Source organism: Manis pentadactyla, chromosome 6 (genome assembly GCF_030020395.1).
Source record: "Manis pentadactyla isolate mManPen7 chromosome 6, mManPen7.hap1, whole genome shotgun sequence".
Lineage (NCBI taxonomy): Eukaryota > Metazoa > Chordata > Mammalia > Pholidota > Manidae > Manis > Manis pentadactyla.
Window position 1 is genome coordinate 69,607,011 of NC_080024.1, and position 20,461 is coordinate 69,627,471.

Here is a 20,461-nt window from a genome sequence, read left to right on the forward strand (position 1 = left end):
GTGTGAGTTGAGATGTGTTCTCTGTATGCGGTTCTGCTTGTGTAGTGTGCCTCATTGTGTGAGTGGTGTGTACATGGTTAAATGCGATTTGTGAGAAATGGGTGCCTTTGTGTCCTGTGATGTATGTGGTGTGTGTTGTTTCATACGTTGTGTTGTTTGTGACTTGAGTTTGTGTGTGTTCTCCGTATCATTGTGTTAGTGGGTGTTGTGTTTTTTGTTATCCCCTGAGTGTGTGGCTTCTTAATGTGTGGTACGTAGTGGTTGCTTCACTTCACTCCGTGTGCTGTGTTGTCAATGCAGGGTTTTGTGTGTGTTATGAGGTGTGATGTGTAATTCGTGTGTGATGTTTGTGTGTGTTGTGTGCTGCATTGATCTGTGATTTGTGTACTACTTCGGGTGTTGTGGTAATGCATTGATGTGTTTCTTTTAATGTGTGTGTCGTGTGCGCAATGTTTTTGTTGTGCGTCTTTTCTGTGATGTGTTTTGTGTTTGTTGGGTTTGGTGTTATGTGTGAGGTGCCTCGTTTGTCTTTTGTGTATATGGCAGGGTGTGTTTTGTTGTGTCTGTTGAGTGATTGTGTGTGTATTCTGTGTCGTGTTACATTTCGCATGCTGTGTTATTGTGTGACTTTTTGCTGTGATGTCGGTGATCTGCTGGTTTAGTGTGCGGGGCGGTGTTAATGTGGTTGTGTGTGTTTTACTGTGTGTTGCGTTCCTTCTGTGCTGTGACTGTTGTGTATGTGACGTGTGCAGTTTGGGTACTTTGTTGTTTGTAGTGTGTGTTCTGCGTGTATTTCCCTGTGGAGTGCTGTGTGACCTGTGCGGTTGAGGGTGGTTCTGTGTGGGGTGTTGTGTGCTTGGATTGTGCCTTTGTGTGTGGCATGTTCGGCGTCATTTGTGTAGCATGTTGTGTTCGTGGTTGGGAATGTCGCAATAGTCTGTGAACGGTTTCCGGTTTCATGTTTAATGAGGGATGCGACCGCACGTGTGTTGCGTGACGTGCAATGTGTTGTGTTCTCAGTTGCCTGTGCGTTGTGTGTACTCTTACCTGTTTTGAGTATAATTTGTGTGTGTGCGTTGTGTCATCTGTGTGTTTTACGTGTTGTGTGGGATACTAACTGTGTTGTGTCTAATATGCACTGTGGATATGTTGTGCGCTTTGCACTGTGTGTTCTGGGAGGCTCTGTGTGCTGTACGACTTATGTGTGTTTTGTGTGGTATGTGTAGTGTGTGAAATGAGGGTTTCATAAATTCAGTGCTCTCTTTGTGGTTTGTGTGTTTTTTGCATGTCAATCGGCATGTGTTGTGTGTGGTGTGTGCTTTGAGCGTGTGGTTGTGACTTGTGTGTGGTTGTGTTTGAGTGTATGTGTGGGTGTTTGCTTGCTTCGTGTGTGATGTGAGATGTGTTGTCTGTGCGTGGTTGTGCTTGTTAAATGTGCCTAATTGGGTGTGCTGTGGGCGCTCTGTGGAATGTGGTTCATGTGTGTTGTGAGAAATCGTGTGCTTTGATGTGTCTGGTGTGTGCCTTGTGACTTGTATTGCTACATTTTGGGTCTCGTGCGTGTGCGCTTTGCGTAGTGCAGCCCGTGGCTGGATATGAGTGCGGGGTGTCTGTGCGTGACTGTGTGTGTGGTGCGTAGTGTGTGAAATGTGGCGCTATGTGGGTTTTTGTTGGTTGTGTGCTTTTCATGTGGTTTCGTGTGTGGTGTGCCTGTTTTGCGTGTGTGATTGTGATTTGTGTTTGGCTGTGTTTGAGAGGCTGTGTGTGCGTTGGATTTGAGTTATGTGTGTGATGTGAGATGTGTCGTCTGTGTGTGGTTGTGCTTGTTAGTGTGCCGCCTCGCTGTGCTTGTTGTGTGTTGTCACTGAACTGTGAGTTGTGTGAACTGTGTGTGCCTTGACGTCCTGTGATGTTTGCGCTGTGTGTTGTTTTCCGTGATGTGCTGTGTGCGTGTTGGGAGGTTCTGTGTGTTCTCTCTGTACGTGTTTGTGGGTGTTTCTTGTGCGCGTTGTGGGGGCTCCTAGAGTGTGTGTCGTTTGGGGCCTTACGTGTGGTATGTAGTGGTTGCGTTGTCCTGTGTGTGTTGCTTTGTTAATGCAGGGTGCTGTGTACTGTTATGAGTTGTGATATCAATTTCTGTGTGTGATGCTTGTGTGTGTCGTGGGATGTGCTGCTCTGTTATTTGTGCTTGTGTTGCGTGTATTCTTGCCTGTGTGTTGCGTATTTGTGTGTTGGGTGGTCTGTGTGTTTTGCAAGTTGAGTGAGATACCGTGGGCTATGACCGATAGCTTTGTGGATATGTTGTGTGTTTGGCCTTGTGCATTCTGTGCGGCTCTGTGCGCTGCAGGTTTCATGTGCGTTTGGAGTCGTGCGTGAAATGTGTGCTGCTTAGATTCGGTGTTCTTTTTGTTGTGGTATACGTGTGTCTTCAATGTGGGTTTGTATGTTCGGTATGTGTGGTGTGCGTTTTGCATGTGTGACTGTGATTTGTGCGTGTGGTTGGCGTTTGGAGTAATGAGCGTAATTTGTTATGTGTGTACTGTGTGTGGCCATGCTTGGCCTGTGTGCCTCACTGTGTGTGTTGTGATTACTCTGAGAACCGTGGTTCATGTGAATTGTGTGCAGTTATGTGCCCGGTGTGTGTGGGGTCCGCGTAGTGTGATGTGCTGTTTGTGTGTTGGGAGGTTGTAGGTAAACTGGCTTTGCGTGTTGTGGGTGATTTGCATGTGTGTTGTATTGTGGGTGTTGTATGTAGTGTGTGTTGTTTGTGCTATTGTGATGTGCAGTTTTGTGGGCGTTGTGTTGTGTGGGCTCTGTTGTTCCTTTTTTAATGTCTTTCTGCGTGGGTGGTGTGTTACGTGTTTTTTACTGAGTGCTGTGTGTGTTTGATATGTGTTGGGCCTTCTGGGTTTGTCGCGCGCGTGTGTGTGGGGTGCTGTTTGTGTTGTGAGTGTATGGTAGTGAACGATTTGTGGTGTTTGTTTTGTGAACCTGTGTGTATTCTGGTTTGCTGTGCTGTGTGCGCTGTGTGTTCTTGTGTGTTTTGTGCCGTGTTGTCTGTGATCTGTGGGTCTCGTTTATTTTCTGTGTGCTGTGTGTTGTCCGTGTTGTGTGTGTTGTGCATGTGCCATGTGTGGTATTGGGTTCTTCACTGCTTGTTGAGTACATTGTTCTGTGTACTTTTCTCTGTGTGGCGTGCAACGTGTGATGTGTGTGGTGGTGACTTGCGTGTCGTGTGCGTTGAGTGATTCTTTGTGTGTTGTATATTTTGTCATTTATTGATGAGTTATCCGTTGGTGTTTGTAAATGTGTTTGCTGTGTGGCTTCCTGTGTCCTGTTTCGTGTGTAACGTGTCTGGTCTTTCTGTTGTCTGTTGCGTTATGTCCTGCGTTCTGGGTTGTGTGAGTGCTGTCTATTCGCTTTCTGGGTGTTACGTACAGGGTAGACGTTGGGGGCTCTGTGTATTTAGAGCATCCTGTGTGATGCCAGCTTTGCGTTGTGTCTGACGTGCTCTGAGTGTGTATTTGGTGTGGGTGTGCTTCTGTGTGTTTTGACACGGGCTGTCTGCGTGTGGGTCCGCGTGTGCTCTGTATTGCATGCTTGTCGTTTTGAGTGTTGTGTGTAGTGCCTCATAGGTGTGTTGTGTGTGTTTTTGTTGGTTGTGTGTGGATTTGTATGTGTTGTGCCTGCTTGGTGTGTGGGATTGTGATTTGTGTGTTGCTGTGTTAGAGAGGTTGTGTGTGGTGCTTGGCGGTTTGAGTTATGCACGTGATGAGAGATGTGTTGACTGTGCGTGGTTGTGCTTGTCTAGTATGCCTCATGGTGTGTGCCATACGTAGCCTGAGCAATGTTTCTCGCGTGTGTTCTGAGAAGTTATGTGCCTTGAGGTGTGTGGTGTGTGTCTTTTGACTTTTGTTTTTGCATGCATCTGTGTTATGTGTGTGTTCTGCGTTATGCTCCTGTGTGAGAATGTATGTGTGGTGTGTCCGTGCGTGGTTGTGTGTGTAGCGTGCTGTATGGGCCATGTGTGCTATTTGTCTTCTTTGTTGGTCTCGTGTGTTTCGAGTATGGATTTGTGAGTGTTGTGTGTGTTTTGCGTATGTGATTGTGACTCGTGTGTGGTTGTGTTTGAGTGGCTGAGTGTGGTGTGGTTGTTACGTGTGTGATGCGAAATGTGTTGTGCGTGTGTGGTTGTGCTTGCTCAGTGTGCCTCGTTGTGTTTGCTGCATGTACTCTGCCAGATGTGGTCTCTGTGTTTTATGAGAAATATGGGCTCTGTTGTGTCTGGTGTGAGCCCTGCGACTGTCTGTTGGGTCGATATACATTTTGAGTTTTGTGTGTGTGGGGGGGGTGGGGGGGGGGTGAGTGCATTGTGCAGGCGTGCCCGTGTGTATATGTGTGTGGGGGGTGCCTGTGTGCGGTGGTACGTGGGGTGTGCAGTGTGTGAAATGTGTGCTATGTGCGTTTACTATTGGCTGTGTGTTTTGTGTATGCGCTGTGTGTGTCTTGCGTGTGCGTGTGCGATACGTGTTTGGCTGTGTTTGAGAGGTTTTGTGTGTAATTGGTTGCTGTGAGTGTGAGTTGAGATGTGTTCTCTGTATGCGGTTCTGCTTGTGTAGTGTGCCTCATTGTGTGAGTGGTGTGTACATGGTTAAATGCGATTTGTGAGAAATGGGTGCCTTTGTGTCCTGTGATGTATGTGGTGTGTGTTGTTTCATACGTTGTGTTGTTTGTGACTTGAGTTTGTGTGTGTTCTCCGTATCATTGTGTTAGTGGGTGTTGTGTTTTTTGTTATCCCCTGAGTGTGTGGCTTCTTAATGTGTGGTACGTAGTGGTTGCTTCACTTCACTCCGTGTGCTGTGTTGTCAATGCAGGGTTTTGTGTGTGTTATGAGGTGTGATGTGTAATTCGTGTGTGATGTTTGTGTGTGTTGTGTGCTGCATTGATCTGTGATTTGTGTACTACTTCGGGTGTTGTGGTAATGCATTGATGTGTTTCTTTTAATGTGTGTGTCGTGTGCGCAATGTTTTTGTTGTGCGTCTTTTCTGTGATGTGTTTTGTGTTTGTTGGGTTTGGTGTTATGTGTGAGGTGCCTCGTTTGTCTTTTGTGTATATGGCAGGGTGTGTTTTGTTGTGTCTGTTGAGTGATTGTGTGTGTATTCTGTGTCGTGTTACATTTCGCATGCTGTGTTATTGTGTGACTTTTTGCTGTGATGTCGGTGATCTGCTGGTTTAGTGTGCGGGGCGGTGTTAATGTGGTTGTGTGTGTTTTACTGTGTGTTGCGTTCCTTCTGTGCTGTGACTGTTGTGTATGTGACGTGTGCAGTTTGGGTACTTTGTTGTTTGTAGTGTGTGTTCTGCGTGTATTTCCCTGTGGAGTGCTGTGTGACCTGTGCGGTTGAGGGTGGTTCTGTGTGGGGTGTTGTGTGCTTGGATTGTGCCTTTGTGTGTGGCATGTTCGGCGTCATTTGTGTAGCATGTTGTGTTCGTGGTTGGGAATGTCGCAATAGTCTGTGAACGGTTTCCGGTTTCATGTTTAATGAGGGATGCGACCGCACGTGTGTTGCGTGACGTGCAATGTGTTGTGTTCTCAGTTGCCTGTGCGTTGTGTGTACTCTTACCTGTTTTGAGTATAATTTGTGTGTGTGCGTTGTGTCATCTGTGTGTTTTACGTGTTGTGTGGGATACTAACTGTGTTGTGTCTAATATGCACTGTGGATATGTTGTGCGCTTTGCACTGTGTGTTCTGGGAGGCTCTGTGTGCTGTACGACTTATGTGTGTTTTGTGTGGTATGTGTAGTGTGTGAAATGAGGGTTTCATAAATTCAGTGCTCTCTTTGTGGTTTGTGTGTTTTTTGCATGTCAATCGGCATGTGTTGTGTGTGGTGTGTGCTTTGAGCGTGTGGTTGTGACTTGTGTGTGGTTGTGTTTGAGTGTATGTGTGGGTGTTTGCTTGCTTCGTGTGTGATGTGAGATGTGTTGTCTGTGCGTGGTTGTGCTTGTTAAATGTGCCTAATTGGGTGTGCTGTGGGCGCTCTGTGGAATGTGGTTCATGTGTGTTGTGAGAAATCGTGTGCTTTGATGTGTCTGGTGTGTGCCTTGTGACTTGTATTGCTACATTTTGGGTCTCGTGCGTGTGCGCTTTGCGTAGTGCAGCCCGTGGCTGGATATGAGTGCGGGGTGTCTGTGCGTGACTGTGTGTGTGGTGCGTAGTGTGTGAAATGTGGCGCTATGTGGGTTTTTGTTGGTTGTGTGCTTTTCATGTGGTTTCGTGTGTGGTGTGCCTGTTTTGCGTGTGTGATTGTGATTTGTGTTTGGCTGTGTTTGAGAGGCTGTGTGTGCGTTGGATTTGAGTTATGTGTGTGATGTGAGATGTGTCGTCTGTGTGTGGTTGTGCTTGTTAGTGTGCCGCCTCGCTGTGCTTGTTGTGTGTTGTCACTGAACTGTGAGTTGTGTGAACTGTGTGTGCCTTGACGTCCTGTGATGTTTGCGCTGTGTGTTGTTTTCCGTGATGTGCTGTGTGCGTGTTGGGAGGTTCTGTGTGTTCTCTCTGTACGTGTTTGTGGGTGTTTCTTGTGCGCGTTGTGGGGGCTCCTAGAGTGTGTGTCGTTTGGGGCCTTACGTGTGGTATGTAGTGGTTGCGTTGTCCTGTGTGTGTTGCTTTGTTAATGCAGGGTGCTGTGTACTGTTATGAGTTGTGATATCAATTTCTGTGTGTGATGCTTGTGTGTGTCGTGGGATGTGCTGCTCTGTTATTTGTGCTTGTGTTGCGTGTATTCTTGCCTGTGTGTTGCGTATTTGTGTGTTGGGTGGTCTGTGTGTTTTGCAAGTTGAGTGAGATACCGTGGGCTATGACCGATAGCTTTGTGGATATGTTGTGTGTTTGGCCTTGTGCATTCTGTGCGGCTCTGTGCGCTGCAGGTTTCATGTGCGTTTGGAGTCGTGCGTGAAATGTGTGCTGCTTAGATTCGGTGTTCTTTTTGTTGTGGTATACGTGTGTCTTCAATGTGGGTTTGTATGTTCGGTATGTGTGGTGTGCGTTTTGCATGTGTGACTGTGATTTGTGCGTGTGGTTGGCGTTTGGAGTAATGAGCGTAATTTGTTATGTGTGTACTGTGTGTGGCCATGCTTGGCCTGTGTGCCTCACTGTGTGTGTTGTGATTACTCTGAGAACCGTGGTTCATGTGAATTGTGTGCAGTTATGTGCCCGGTGTGTGTGGGGTCCGCGTAGTGTGATGTGCTGTTTGTGTGTTGGGAGGTTGTAGGTAAACTGGCTTTGCGTGTTGTGGGTGATTTGCATGTGTGTTGTATTGTGGGTGTTGTATGTAGTGTGTGTTGTTTGTGCTATTGTGATGTGCAGTTTTGTGGGCGTTGTGTTGTGTGGGCTCTGTTGTTCCTTTTTAAATGTCTTTCTGCGTGGGTGGTGTGTTACGTGTTTTTTACTGAGTGCTGTGTGTGTTTGATATGTGTTGGGCCTTCTGGGTTTGTCGCGCGCGTGTGTGTGGGGTGCTGTTTGTGTTGTGAGTGTATGGTAGTGAACGATTTGTGGTGTTTGTTTTGTGAACCTGTGTGTATTCTGGTTTGCTGTGCTGTGTGCGCTGTGTGTTCTTGTGTGTTTTGTGCCGTGTTGTCTGTGATCTGTGGGTCTCGTTTATTTTCTGTGTGCTGTGTGTTGTCCGTGTTGTGTGTGTTGTGCATGTGCCATGTGTGGTATTGGGTTCTTCACTGCTTGTTGAGTACATTGTTCTGTGTACTTTTCTCTGTGTGGCGTGCAACGTGTGATGTGTGTGGTGGTGACTTGCGTGTCGTGTGCGTTGAGTGATTCTTTGTGTGTTGTATATTTTGTCATTTATTGATGAGTTATCCGTTGGTGTTTGTAAATGTGTTTGCTGTGTGGCTTCCTGTGTCCTGTTTCGTGTGTAACGTGTCTGGTCTTTCTGTTGTCTGTTGCGTTATGTCCTGCGTTCTGGGTTGTGTGAGTGCTGTCTATTCGCTTTCTGGGTGTTACGTACAGGGTAGACGTTGGGGGCTCTGTGTATTTAGAGCATCCTGTGTGATGCCAGCTTTGCGTTGTGTCTGACGTGCTCTGAGTGTGTATTTGGTGTGGGTGTGCTTCTGTGTGTTTTGACACGGGCTGTCTGCGTGTGGGTCCGCGTGTGCTCTGTATTGCATGCTTGTCGTTTTGAGTGTTGTGTGTAGTGCCTCATAGGTGTGTTGTGTGTGTTTTTGTTGGTTGTGTGTGGATTTGTATGTGTTGTGCCTGCTTGGTGTGTGGGATTGTGATTTGTGTGTTGCTGTGTTAGAGAGGTTGTGTGTGGTGCTTGGCGGTTTGAGTTATGCACGTGATGAGAGATGTGTTGACTGTGCGTGGTTGTGCTTGTCTAGTATGCCTCATGGTGTGTGCCATACGTAGCCTGAGCAATGTTTCTCGCGTGTGTTCTGAGAAGTTATGTGCCTTGAGGTGTGTGGTGTGTGTCTTTTGACTTTTGTTTTTGCATGCATCTGTGTTATGTGTGTGTTCTGCGTTATGCTCCTGTGTGAGAATGTATGTGTGGTGTGTCCGTGCGTGGTTGTGTGTGTAGCGTGCTGTATGGGCCATGTGTGCTATTTGTCTTCTTTGTTGGTCTCGTGTGTTTCGAGTATGGATTTGTGAGTGTTGTGTGTGTTTTGCGTATGTGATTGTGACTCGTGTGTGGTTGTGTTTGAGTGGCTGAGTGTGGTGTGGTTGTTACGTGTGTGATGCGAAATGTGTTGTGCGTGTGTGGTTGTGCTTGCTCAGTGTGCCTCGTTGTGTTTGCTGCATGTACTCTGCCAGATGTGGTCTCTGTGTTTTATGAGAAATATGGGCTCTGTTGTGTCTGGTGTGAGCCCTGCGACTGTCTGTTGGGTCGATATACATTTTGAGTTTTGTGTGTGTGTGGGGGGTGGGGGGGGGGTGAGTGCATTGTGCAGGCGTGCCCGTGTGTATATGTGTGTGGGGGGTGCCTGTGTGCGGTGGTACGTGGGGTGTGCAGTGTGTGAAATGTGTGCTATGTGCGTTTACTATTGGCTGTGTGTTTTGTGTATGCGCTGTGTGTGTCTTGCGTGTGCGTGTGCGATACGTGTTTGGCTGTGTTTGAGAGGTTTTGTGTGTAATTGGTTGCTGTGAGTGTGAGTTGAGATGTGTTCTCTGTATGCGGTTCTGCTTGTGTAGTGTGCCTCATTGTGTGAGTGGTGTGTACATGGTTAAATGCGATTTGTGAGAAATGGGTGCCTTTGTGTCCTGTGATGTATGTGGTGTGTGTTGTTTCATACGTTGTGTTGTTTGTGACTTGAGTTTGTGTGTGTTCTCCGTATCATTGTGTTAGTGGGTGTTGTGTTTTTTGTTATCCCCTGAGTGTGTGGCTTCTTAATGTGTGGTACGTAGTGGTTGCTTCACTTCACTCCGTGTGCTGTGTTGTCAATGCAGGGTTTTGTGTGTGTTATGAGGTGTGATGTGTAATTCGTGTGTGATGTTTGTGTGTGTTGTGTGCTGCATTGATCTGTGATTTGTGTACTACTTCGGGTGTTGTGGTAATGCATTGATGTGTTTCTTTTAATGTGTGTGTCGTGTGCGCAATGTTTTTGTTGTGCGTCTTTTCTGTGATGTGTTTTGTGTTTGTTGGGTTTGGTGTTATGTGTGAGGTGCCTCGTTTGTCTTTTGTGTATATGGCAGGGTGTGTTTTGTTGTGTCTGTTGAGTGATTGTGTGTGTATTCTGTGTCGTGTTACATTTCGCATGCTGTGTTATTGTGTGACTTTTTGCTGTGATGTCGGTGATCTGCTGGTTTAGTGTGCGGGGCGGTGTTAATGTGGTTGTGTGTGTTTTACTGTGTGTTGCGTTCCTTCTGTGCTGTGACTGTTGTGTATGTGACGTGTGCAGTTTGGGTACTTTGTTGTTTGTAGTGTGTGTTCTGCGTGTATTTCCCTGTGGAGTGCTGTGTGACCTGTGCGGTTGAGGGTGGTTCTGTGTGGGGTGTTGTGTGCTTGGATTGTGCCTTTGTGTGTGGCATGTTCGGCGTCATTTGTGTAGCATGTTGTGTTCGTGGTTGGGAATGTCGCAATAGTCTGTGAACGGTTTCCGGTTTCATGTTTAATGAGGGATGCGACCGCACGTGTGTTGCGTGACGTGCAATGTGTTGTGTTCTCAGTTGCCTGTGCGTTGTGTGTACTCTTACCTGTTTTGAGTATAATTTGTGTGTGTGCGTTGTGTCATCTGTGTGTTTTACGTGTTGTGTGGGATACTAACTGTGTTGTGTCTAATATGCACTGTGGATATGTTGTGCGCTTTGCACTGTGTGTTCTGGGAGGCTCTGTGTGCTGTACGACTTATGTGTGTTTTGTGTGGTATGTGTAGTGTGTGAAATGAGGGTTTCATAAATTCAGTGCTCTCTTTGTGGTTTGTGTGTTTTTTGCATGTCAATCGGCATGTGTTGTGTGTGGTGTGTGCTTTGAGCGTGTGGTTGTGACTTGTGTGTGGTTGTGTTTGAGTGTATGTGTGGGTGTTTGCTTGCTTCGTGTGTGATGTGAGATGTGTTGTCTGTGCGTGGTTGTGCTTGTTAAATGTGCCTAATTGGGTGTGCTGTGGGCGCTCTGTGGAATGTGGTTCATGTGTGTTGTGAGAAATCGTGTGCTTTGATGTGTCTGGTGTGTGCCTTGTGACTTGTATTGCTACATTTTGGGTCTCGTGCGTGTGCGCTTTGCGTAGTGCAGCCCGTGGCTGGATATGAGTGCGGGGTGTCTGTGCGTGACTGTGTGTGTGGTGCGTAGTGTGTGAAATGTGGCGCTATGTGGGTTTTTGTTGGTTGTGTGCTTTTCATGTGGTTTCGTGTGTGGTGTGCCTGTTTTGCGTGTGTGATTGTGATTTGTGTTTGGCTGTGTTTGAGAGGCTGTGTGTGCGTTGGATTTGAGTTATGTGTGTGATGTGAGATGTGTCGTCTGTGTGTGGTTGTGCTTGTTAGTGTGCCGCCTCGCTGTGCTTGTTGTGTGTTGTCACTGAACTGTGAGTTGTGTGAACTGTGTGTGCCTTGACGTCCTGTGATGTTTGCGCTGTGTGTTGTTTTCCGTGATGTGCTGTGTGCGTGTTGGGAGGTTCTGTGTGTTCTCTCTGTACGTGTTTGTGGGTGTTTCTTGTGCGCGTTGTGGGGGCTCCTAGAGTGTGTGTCGTTTGGGGCCTTACGTGTGGTATGTAGTGGTTGCGTTGTCCTGTGTGTGTTGCTTTGTTAATGCAGGGTGCTGTGTACTGTTATGAGTTGTGATATCAATTTCTGTGTGTGATGCTTGTGTGTGTCGTGGGATGTGCTGCTCTGTTATTTGTGCTTGTGTTGCGTGTATTCTTGCCTGTGTGTTGCGTATTTGTGTGTTGGGTGGTCTGTGTGTTTTGCAAGTTGAGTGAGATACCGTGGGCTATGACCGATAGCTTTGTGGATATGTTGTGTGTTTGGCCTTGTGCATTCTGTGCGGCTCTGTGCGCTGCAGGTTTCATGTGCGTTTGGAGTCGTGCGTGAAATGTGTGCTGCTTAGATTCGGTGTTCTTTTTGTTGTGGTATACGTGTGTCTTCAATGTGGGTTTGTATGTTCGGTATGTGTGGTGTGCGTTTTGCATGTGTGACTGTGATTTGTGCGTGTGGTTGGCGTTTGGAGTAATGAGCGTAATTTGTTATGTGTGTACTGTGTGTGGCCATGCTTGGCCTGTGTGCCTCACTGTGTGTGTTGTGATTACTCTGAGAACCGTGGTTCATGTGAATTGTGTGCAGTTATGTGCCCGGTGTGTGTGGGGTCCGCGTAGTGTGATGTGCTGTTTGTGTGTTGGGAGGTTGTAGGTAAACTGGCTTTGCGTGTTGTGGGTGATTTGCATGTGTGTTGTATTGTGGGTGTTGTATGTAGTGTGTGTTGTTTGTGCTATTGTGATGTGCAGTTTTGTGGGCGTTGTGTTGTGTGGGCTCTGTTGTTCCTTTTTTAATGTCTTTCTGCGTGGGTGGTGTGTTACGTGTTTTTTACTGAGTGCTGTGTGTGTTTGATATGTGTTGGGCCTTCTGGGTTTGTCGCGCGCGTGTGTGTGGGGTGCTGTTTGTGTTGTGAGTGTATGGTAGTGAACGATTTGTGGTGTTTGTTTTTTGTGAACCTGTGTGTATTCTGGTTTGCTGTGCTGTGTGCGCTGTGTGTTCTTGTGTGTTTTGTGCCGTGTTGTCTGTGATCTGTGGGTCTCGTTTATTTTCTGTGTGCTGTGTGTTGTCCGTGTTGTGTGTGTTGTGCATGTGCCATGTGTGGTATTGGGTTCTTCACTGCTTGTTGAGTACATTGTTCTGTGTACTTTTCTCTGTGTGGCGTGCAACGTGTGATGTGTGTGGTGGTGACTTGCGTGTCGTGTGCGTTGAGTGATTCTTTGTGTGTTGTATATTTTGTCATTTATTGATGAGTTATCCGTTGGTGTTTGTAAATGTGTTTGCTGTGTGGCTTCCTGTGTCCTGTTTCGTGTGTAACGTGTCTGGTCTTTCTGTTGTCTGTTGCGTTATGTCCTGCGTTCTGGGTTGTGTGAGTGCTGTCTATTCGCTTTCTGGGTGTTACGTACAGGGTAGACGTTGGGGGCTCTGTGTATTTAGAGCATCCTGTGTGATGCCAGCTTTGCGTTGTGTCTGACGTGCTCTGAGTGTGTATTTGGTGTGGGTGTGCTTCTGTGTGTTTTGACACGGGCTGTCTGCGTGTGGGTCCGCGTGTGCTCTGTATTGCATGCTTGTCGTTTTGAGTGTTGTGTGTAGTGCCTCATAGGTGTGTTGTGTGTGTTTTTGTTGGTTGTGTGTGGATTTGTATGTGTTGTGCCTGCTTGGTGTGTGGGATTGTGATTTGTGTGTTGCTGTGTTAGAGAGGTTGTGTGTGGTGCTTGGCGGTTTGAGTTATGCACGTGATGAGAGATGTGTTGACTGTGCGTGGTTGTGCTTGTCTAGTATGCCTCATGGTGTGTGCCATACGTAGCCTGAGCAATGTTTCTCGCGTGTGTTCTGAGAAGTTATGTGCCTTGAGGTGTGTGGTGTGTGTCTTTTGACTTTTGTTTTTGCATGCATCTGTGTTATGTGTGTGTTCTGCGTTATGCTCCTGTGTGAGAATGTATGTGTGGTGTGTCCGTGCGTGGTTGTGTGTGTAGCGTGCTGTATGGGCCATGTGTGCTATTTGTCTTCTTTGTTGGTCTCGTGTGTTTCGAGTATGGATTTGTGAGTGTTGTGTGTGTTTTGCGTATGTGATTGTGACTCGTGTGTGGTTGTGTTTGAGTGGCTGAGTGTGGTGTGGTTGTTACGTGTGTGATGCGAAATGTGTTGTGCGTGTGTGGTTGTGCTTGCTCAGTGTGCCTCGTTGTGTTTGCTGCATGTACTCTGCCAGATGTGGTCTCTGTGTTTTATGAGAAATATGGGCTCTGTTGTGTCTGGTGTGAGCCCTGCGACTGTCTGTTGGGTCGATATACATTTTGAGTTTTGTGTGTGTGTGTGGGGTGGGGGGGGGGTGAGTGCATTGTGCAGGCGTGCCCGTGTGTATATGTGTGTGGGGGGTGCCTGTGTGCGGTGGTACGTGGGGTGTGCAGTGTGTGAAATGTGTGCTATGTGCGTTTACTATTGGCTGTGTGTTTTGTGTATGCGCTGTGTGTGTCTTGCGTGTGCGTGTGCGATACGTGTTTGGCTGTGTTTGAGAGGTTTTGTGTGTAATTGGTTGCTGTGAGTGTGAGTTGAGATGTGTTCTCTGTATGCGGTTCTGCTTGTGTAGTGTGCCTCATTGTGTGAGTGGTGTGTACATGGTTAAATGCGATTTGTGAGAAATGGGTGCCTTTGTGTCCTGTGATGTATGTGGTGTGTGTTGTTTCATACGTTGTGTTGTTTGTGACTTGAGTTTGTGTGTGTTCTCCGTATCATTGTGTTAGTGGGTGTTGTGTTTTTTGTTATCCCCTGAGTGTGTGGCTTCTTAATGTGTGGTACGTAGTGGTTGCTTCACTTCACTCCGTGTGCTGTGTTGTCAATGCAGGGTTTTGTGTGTGTTATGAGGTGTGATGTGTAATTCGTGTGTGATGTTTGTGTGTGTTGTGTGCTGCATTGATCTGTGATTTGTGTACTACTTCGGGTGTTGTGGTAATGCATTGATGTGTTTCTTTTAATGTGTGTGTCGTGTGCGCAATGTTTTTGTTGTGCGTCTTTTCTGTGATGTGTTTTGTGTTTGTTGGGTTTGGTGTTATGTGTGAGGTGCCTCGTTTGTCTTTTGTGTATATGGCAGGGTGTGTTTTGTTGTGTCTGTTGAGTGATTGTGTGTGTATTCTGTGTCGTGTTACATTTCGCATGCTGTGTTATTGTGTGACTTTTTGCTGTGATGTCGGTGATCTGCTGGTTTAGTGTGCGGGGCGGTGTTAATGTGGTTGTGTGTGTTTTACTGTGTGTTGCGTTCCTTCTGTGCTGTGACTGTTGTGTATGTGACGTGTGCAGTTTGGGTACTTTGTTGTTTGTAGTGTGTGTTCTGCGTGTATTTCCCTGTGGAGTGCTGTGTGACCTGTGCGGTTGAGGGTGGTTCTGTGTGGGGTGTTGTGTGCTTGGATTGTGCCTTTGTGTGTGGCATGTTCGGCGTCATTTGTGTAGCATGTTGTGTTCGTGGTTGGGAATGTCGCAATAGTCTGTGAACGGTTTCCGGTTTCATGTTTAATGAGGGATGCGACCGCACGTGTGTTGCGTGACGTGCAATGTGTTGTGTTCTCAGTTGCCTGTGCGTTGTGTGTACTCTTACCTGTTTTGAGTATAATTTGTGTGTGTGCGTTGTGTCATCTGTGTGTTTTACGTGTTGTGTGGGATACTAACTGTGTTGTGTCTAATATGCACTGTGGATATGTTGTGCGCTTTGCACTGTGTGTTCTGGGAGGCTCTGTGTGCTGTACGACTTATGTGTGTTTTGTGTGGTATGTGTAGTGTGTGAAATGAGGGTTTCATAAATTCAGTGCTCTCTTTGTGGTTTGTGTGTTTTTTGCATGTCAATCGGCATGTGTTGTGTGTGGTGTGTGCTTTGAGCGTGTGGTTGTGACTTGTGTGTGGTTGTGTTTGAGTGTATGTGTGGGTGTTTGCTTGCTTCGTGTGTGATGTGAGATGTGTTGTCTGTGCGTGGTTGTGCTTGTTAAATGTGCCTAATTGGGTGTGCTGTGGGCGCTCTGTGGAATGTGGTTCATGTGTGTTGTGAGAAATCGTGTGCTTTGATGTGTCTGGTGTGTGCCTTGTGACTTGTATTGCTACATTTTGGGTCTCGTGCGTGTGCGCTTTGCGTAGTGCAGCCCGTGGCTGGATATGAGTGCGGGGTGTCTGTGCGTGACTGTGTGTGTGGTGCGTAGTGTGTGAAATGTGGCGCTATGTGGGTTTTTGTTGGTTGTGTGCTTTTCATGTGGTTTCGTGTGTGGTGTGCCTGTTTTGCGTGTGTGATTGTGATTTGTGTTTGGCTGTGTTTGAGAGGCTGTGTGTGCGTTGGATTTGAGTTATGTGTGTGATGTGAGATGTGTCGTCTGTGTGTGGTTGTGCTTGTTAGTGTGCCGCCTCGCTGTGCTTGTTGTGTGTTGTCACTGAACTGTGAGTTGTGTGAACTGTGTGTGCCTTGACGTCCTGTGATGTTTGCGCTGTGTGTTGTTTTCCGTGATGTGCTGTGTGCGTGTTGGGAGGTTCTGTGTGTTCTCTCTGTACGTGTTTGTGGGTGTTTCTTGTGCGCGTTGTGGGGGCTCCTAGAGTGTGTGTCGTTTGGGGCCTTACGTGTGGTATGTAGTGGTTGCGTTGTCCTGTGTGTGTTGCTTTGTTAATGCAGGGTGCTGTGTACTGTTATGAGTTGTGATATCAATTTCTGTGTGTGATGCTTGTGTGTGTCGTGGGATGTGCTGCTCTGTTATTTGTGCTTGTGTTGCGTGTATTCTTGCCTGTGTGTTGCGTATTTGTGTGTTGGGTGGTCTGTGTGTTTTGCAAGTTGAGTGAGATACCGTGGGCTATGACCGATAGCTTTGTGGATATGTTGTGTGTTTGGCCTTGTGCATTCTGTGCGGCTCTGTGCGCTGCAGGTTTCATGTGCGTTTGGAGTCGTGCGTGAAATGTGTGCTGCTTAGATTCGGTGTTCTTTTTGTTGTGGTATACGTGTGTCTTCAATGTGGGTTTGTATGTTCGGTATGTGTGGTGTGCGTTTTGCATGTGTGACTGTGATTTGTGCGTGTGGTTGGCGTTTGGAGTAATGAGCGTAATTTGTTATGTGTGTACTGTGTGTGGCCATGCTTGGCCTGTGTGCCTCACTGTGTGTGTTGTGATTACTCTGAGAACCGTGGTTCATGTGAATTGTGTGCAGTTATGTGCCCGGTGTGTGTGGGGTCCGCGTAGTGTGATGTGCTGTTTGTGTGTTGGGAGGTTGTAGGTAAACTGGCTTTGCGTGTTGTGGGTGATTTGCATGTGTGTTGTATTGTGGGTGTTGTATGTAGTGTGTGTTGTTTGTGCTATTGTGATGTGCAGTTTTGTGGGCGTTGTGTTGTGTGGGCTCTGTTGTTCCTTTTTAAATGTCTTTCTGCGTGGGTGGTGTGTTACGTGTTTTTTACTGAGTGCTGTGTGTGTTTGATATGTGTTGGGCCTTCTGGGTTTGTCGCGCGCGTGTGTGTGGGGTGCTGTTTGTGTTGTGAGTGTATGGTAGTGAACGATTTGTGGTGTTTGTTTTGTGAACCTGTGTGTATTCTGGTTTGCTGTGCTGTGTGCGCTGTGTGTTCTTGTGTGTTTTGTGCCGTGTTGTCTGTGATCTGTGGGTCTCGTTTATTTTCTGTGTGCTGTGTGTTGTCCGTGTTGTGTGTGTTGTGCATGTGCCATGTGTGGTATTGGGTTCTTCACTGCTTGTTGAGTACATTGTTCTGTGTACTTTTCTCTGTGTGGCGTGCAACGTGTGATGTGTGTGGTGGTGACTTGCGTGTCGTGTGCGTTGAGTGATTCTTTGTGTGTTGTATATTTTGTCATTTATTGATGAGTTATCCGTTGGTGTTTGTAAATGTGTTTGCTGTGTGGCTTCCTGTGTCCTGTTTCGTGTGTAACGTGTCTGGTCTTTCTGTTGTCTGTTGCGTTATGTCCTGCGTTCTGGGTTGTGTGAGTGCTGTCTATTCGCTTTCTGGGTGTTACGTACAGGGTAGACGTTGGGGGCTCTGTGTATTTAGAGCATCCTGTGTGATGCCAGCTTTGCGTTGTGTCTGACGTGCTCTGAGTGTGTATTTGGTGTGGGTGTGCTTCTGTGTGTTTTGACACGGGCTGTCTGCGTGTGGGTCCGCGTGTGCTCTGTATTGCATGCTTGTCGTTTTGAGTGTTGTGTGTAGTGCCTCATAGGTGTGTTGTGTGTGTTTTTGTTGGTTGTGTGTGGATTTGTATGTGTTGTGCCTGCTTGGTGTGTGGGATTGTGATTTGTGTGTTGCTGTGTTAGAGAGGTTGTGTGTGGTGCTTGGCGGTTTGAGTTATGCACGTGATGAGAGATGTGTTGACTGTGCGTGGTTGTGCTTGTCTAGTATGCCTCATGGTGTGTGCCATACGTAGCCTGAGCAATGTTTCTCGCGTGTGTTCTGAGAAGTTATGTGCCTTGAGGTGTGTGGTGTGTGTCTTTTGACTTTTGTTTTTGCATGCATCTGTGTTATGTGTGTGTTCTGCGTTATGCTCCTGTGTGAGAATGTATGTGTGGTGTGTCCGTGCGTGGTTGTGTGTGTAGCGTGCTGTATGGGCCATGTGTGCTATTTGTCTTCTTTGTTGGTCTCGTGTGTTTCGAGTATGGATTTGTGAGTGTTGTGTGTGTTTTGCGTATGTGATTGTGACTCGTGTGTGGTTGTGTTTGAGTGGCTGAGTGTGGTGTGGTTGTTACGTGTGTGATGCGAAATGTGTTGTGCGTGTGTGGTTGTGCTTGCTCAGTGTGCCTCGTTGTGTTTGCTGCATGTACTCTGCCAGATGTGGTCTCTGTGTTTTATGAGAAATATGGGCTCTGTTGTGTCTGGTGTGAGCCCTGCGACTGTCTGTTGGGTCGATATACATTTTGAGTTTTGTGTGTGTGTGGGGGGTGGGGGGGGGGTGAGTGCATTGTGCAGGCGTGCCCGTGTGTATATGTGTGTGGGGGGTGCCTGTGTGCGGTGGTACGTGGGGTGTGCAGTGTGTGAAATGTGTGCTATGTGCGTTTACTATTGGCTGTGTGTTTTGTGTATGCGCTGTGTGTGTCTTGCGTGTGCGTGTGCGATACGTGTTTGGCTGTGTTTGAGAGGTTTTGTGTGTAATTGGTTGCTGTGAGTGTGAGTTGAGATGTGTTCTCTGTATGCGGTTCTGCTTGTGTAGTGTGCCTCATTGTGTGAGTGGTGTGTACATGGTTAAATGCGATTTGTGAGAAATGGGTGCCTTTGTGTCCTGTGATGTATGTGGTGTGTGTTGTTTCATACGTTGTGTTGTTTGTGACTTGAGTTTGTGTGTGTTCTCCGTATCATTGTGTTAGTGGGTGTTGTGTTTTTTGTTATCCCCTGAGTGTGTGGCTTCTTAATGTGTGGTACGTAGTGGTTGCTTCACTTCACTCCGTGTGCTGTGTTGTCAATGCAGGGTTTTGTGTGTGTTATGAGGTGTGATGTGTAATTCGTGTGTGATGTTTGTGTGTGTTGTGTGCTGCATTGATCTGTGATTTGTGTACTACTTCGGGTGTTGTGGTAATGCATTGATGTGTTTCTTTTAATGTGTGTGTCGTGTGCGCAATGTTTTTGTTGTGCGTCTTTTCTGTGATGTGTTTTGTGTTTGTTGGGTTTGGTGTTATGTGTGAGGTGCCTCGTTTGTCTTTTGTGTATATGGCAGGGTGTGTTTTGTTGTGTCTGTTGAGTGATTGTGTGTGTATTCTGTGTCGTGTTACATTTCGCATGCTGTGTTATTGTGTGACTTTTTGCTGTGATGTCGGTGATCTGCTGGTTTAGTGTGCGGGGCGGTGTTAATGTGGTTGTGTGTGTTTTACTGTGTGTTGCGTTCCTTCTGTGCTGTGACTGTTGTGTATGTGACGTGTGCAGTTTGGGTACTTTGTTGTTTGTAGTGTGTGTTCTGCGTGTATTTCCCTGTGGAGTGCTGTGTGACCTGTGCGGTTGAGGGTGGTTCTGTGTGGGGTGTTGTGTGCTTGGATTGTGCCTTTGTGTGTGGCATGTTCGGCGTCATTTGTGTAGCATGTTGTGTTCGTGGTTGGGAATGTCGCAATAGTCTGTGAACGGTTTCCGGTTTCATGTTTAATGAGGGATGCGACCGCACGTGTGTTGCGTGACGTGCAATGTGTTGTGTTCTCAGTTGCCTGTGCGTTGTGTGTACTCTTACCTGTTTTGAGTATAATTTGTGTGTGTGCGTTGTGTCATCTGTGTGTTTTACGTGTTGTGTGGGATACTAACTGTGTTGTGTCTAATATGCACTGTGGATATGTTGTGCGCTTTGCACTGTGTGTTCTGGGAGGCTCTGTGTGCTGTACGACTTATGTGTGTTTTGTGTGGTATGTGTAGTGTGTGAAATGAGGGTTTCATAAATTCAGTGCTCTCTTTGTGGTTTGTGTGTTTTTTGCATGTCAATCGGCATGTGTTGTGTGTGGTGTGTGCTTTGAGCGTGTGGTTGTGACTTGTGTGTGGTTGTGTTTGAGTGTATGTGTGGGTGTTTGCTTGCTTCGTGTGTGATGTGAGATGTGTTGTCTGTGTGTGGTTGTGCTTGTTAAATGTGCCTAATTGGGTGTGCTGTGGGCGCTCTGTGGAATGTGGTTCATGTGTGTTGTGAGAAATCGTGTGCTTTGATGTGTCTGGTGTGTGCCTTGTGACTTGTATTGCTACATTTTGGGTCTCGTGCGTGTGCGCTTTGCGTAGTGCAGCCCGTGGCTGGATATGAGTGCGGGGTGTCTGTGCGTGACTGTGTGTGTGGTGCGTAGTGTGTGAAATGTGGCGCTATGTGGGTTTTTGTTGGTTGTGTGCTTTTCATGTGGTTTCGTGTGTGGTGTGCCTGTTTTGCGTGTGTGATTGTGATTTGTGTTTGGCTGTGTTTGAGAGGCTGTGTGTGCGTTGGATTTGAGTTATGTGTGTGATGTGAGATGTGTCGTCTGTGTGTGGTTGTGCTTGTTAGTGTGCCGCCTCGCTGTGCTTGTTGTGTGTTGTCACTGAACTGTGAGTTGTGTGAACTGTGTGTGCCTTGACGTCCTGTGATGTTTGCGCTGTGTGTTGTTTTCCGTGATGTGCTGTGTGCGTGTTGGGAGGTTCTGTGTGTTCTCTCTGTACGTGTTTGTGGGTGTTTCTTGTGCGCGTTGTGGGGGCTCCTAGAGTGTGTGTCGTTTGGGGCCTTACGTGTGGTATGTAGTGGTTGCGTTGTCCTGTGTGTGTTGCTTTGTTAATGCAGGGTGCTGTGTACTGTTATGAGTTGTGATATCAATTTCTGTGTGTGATGCTTGTGTGTGTCGTG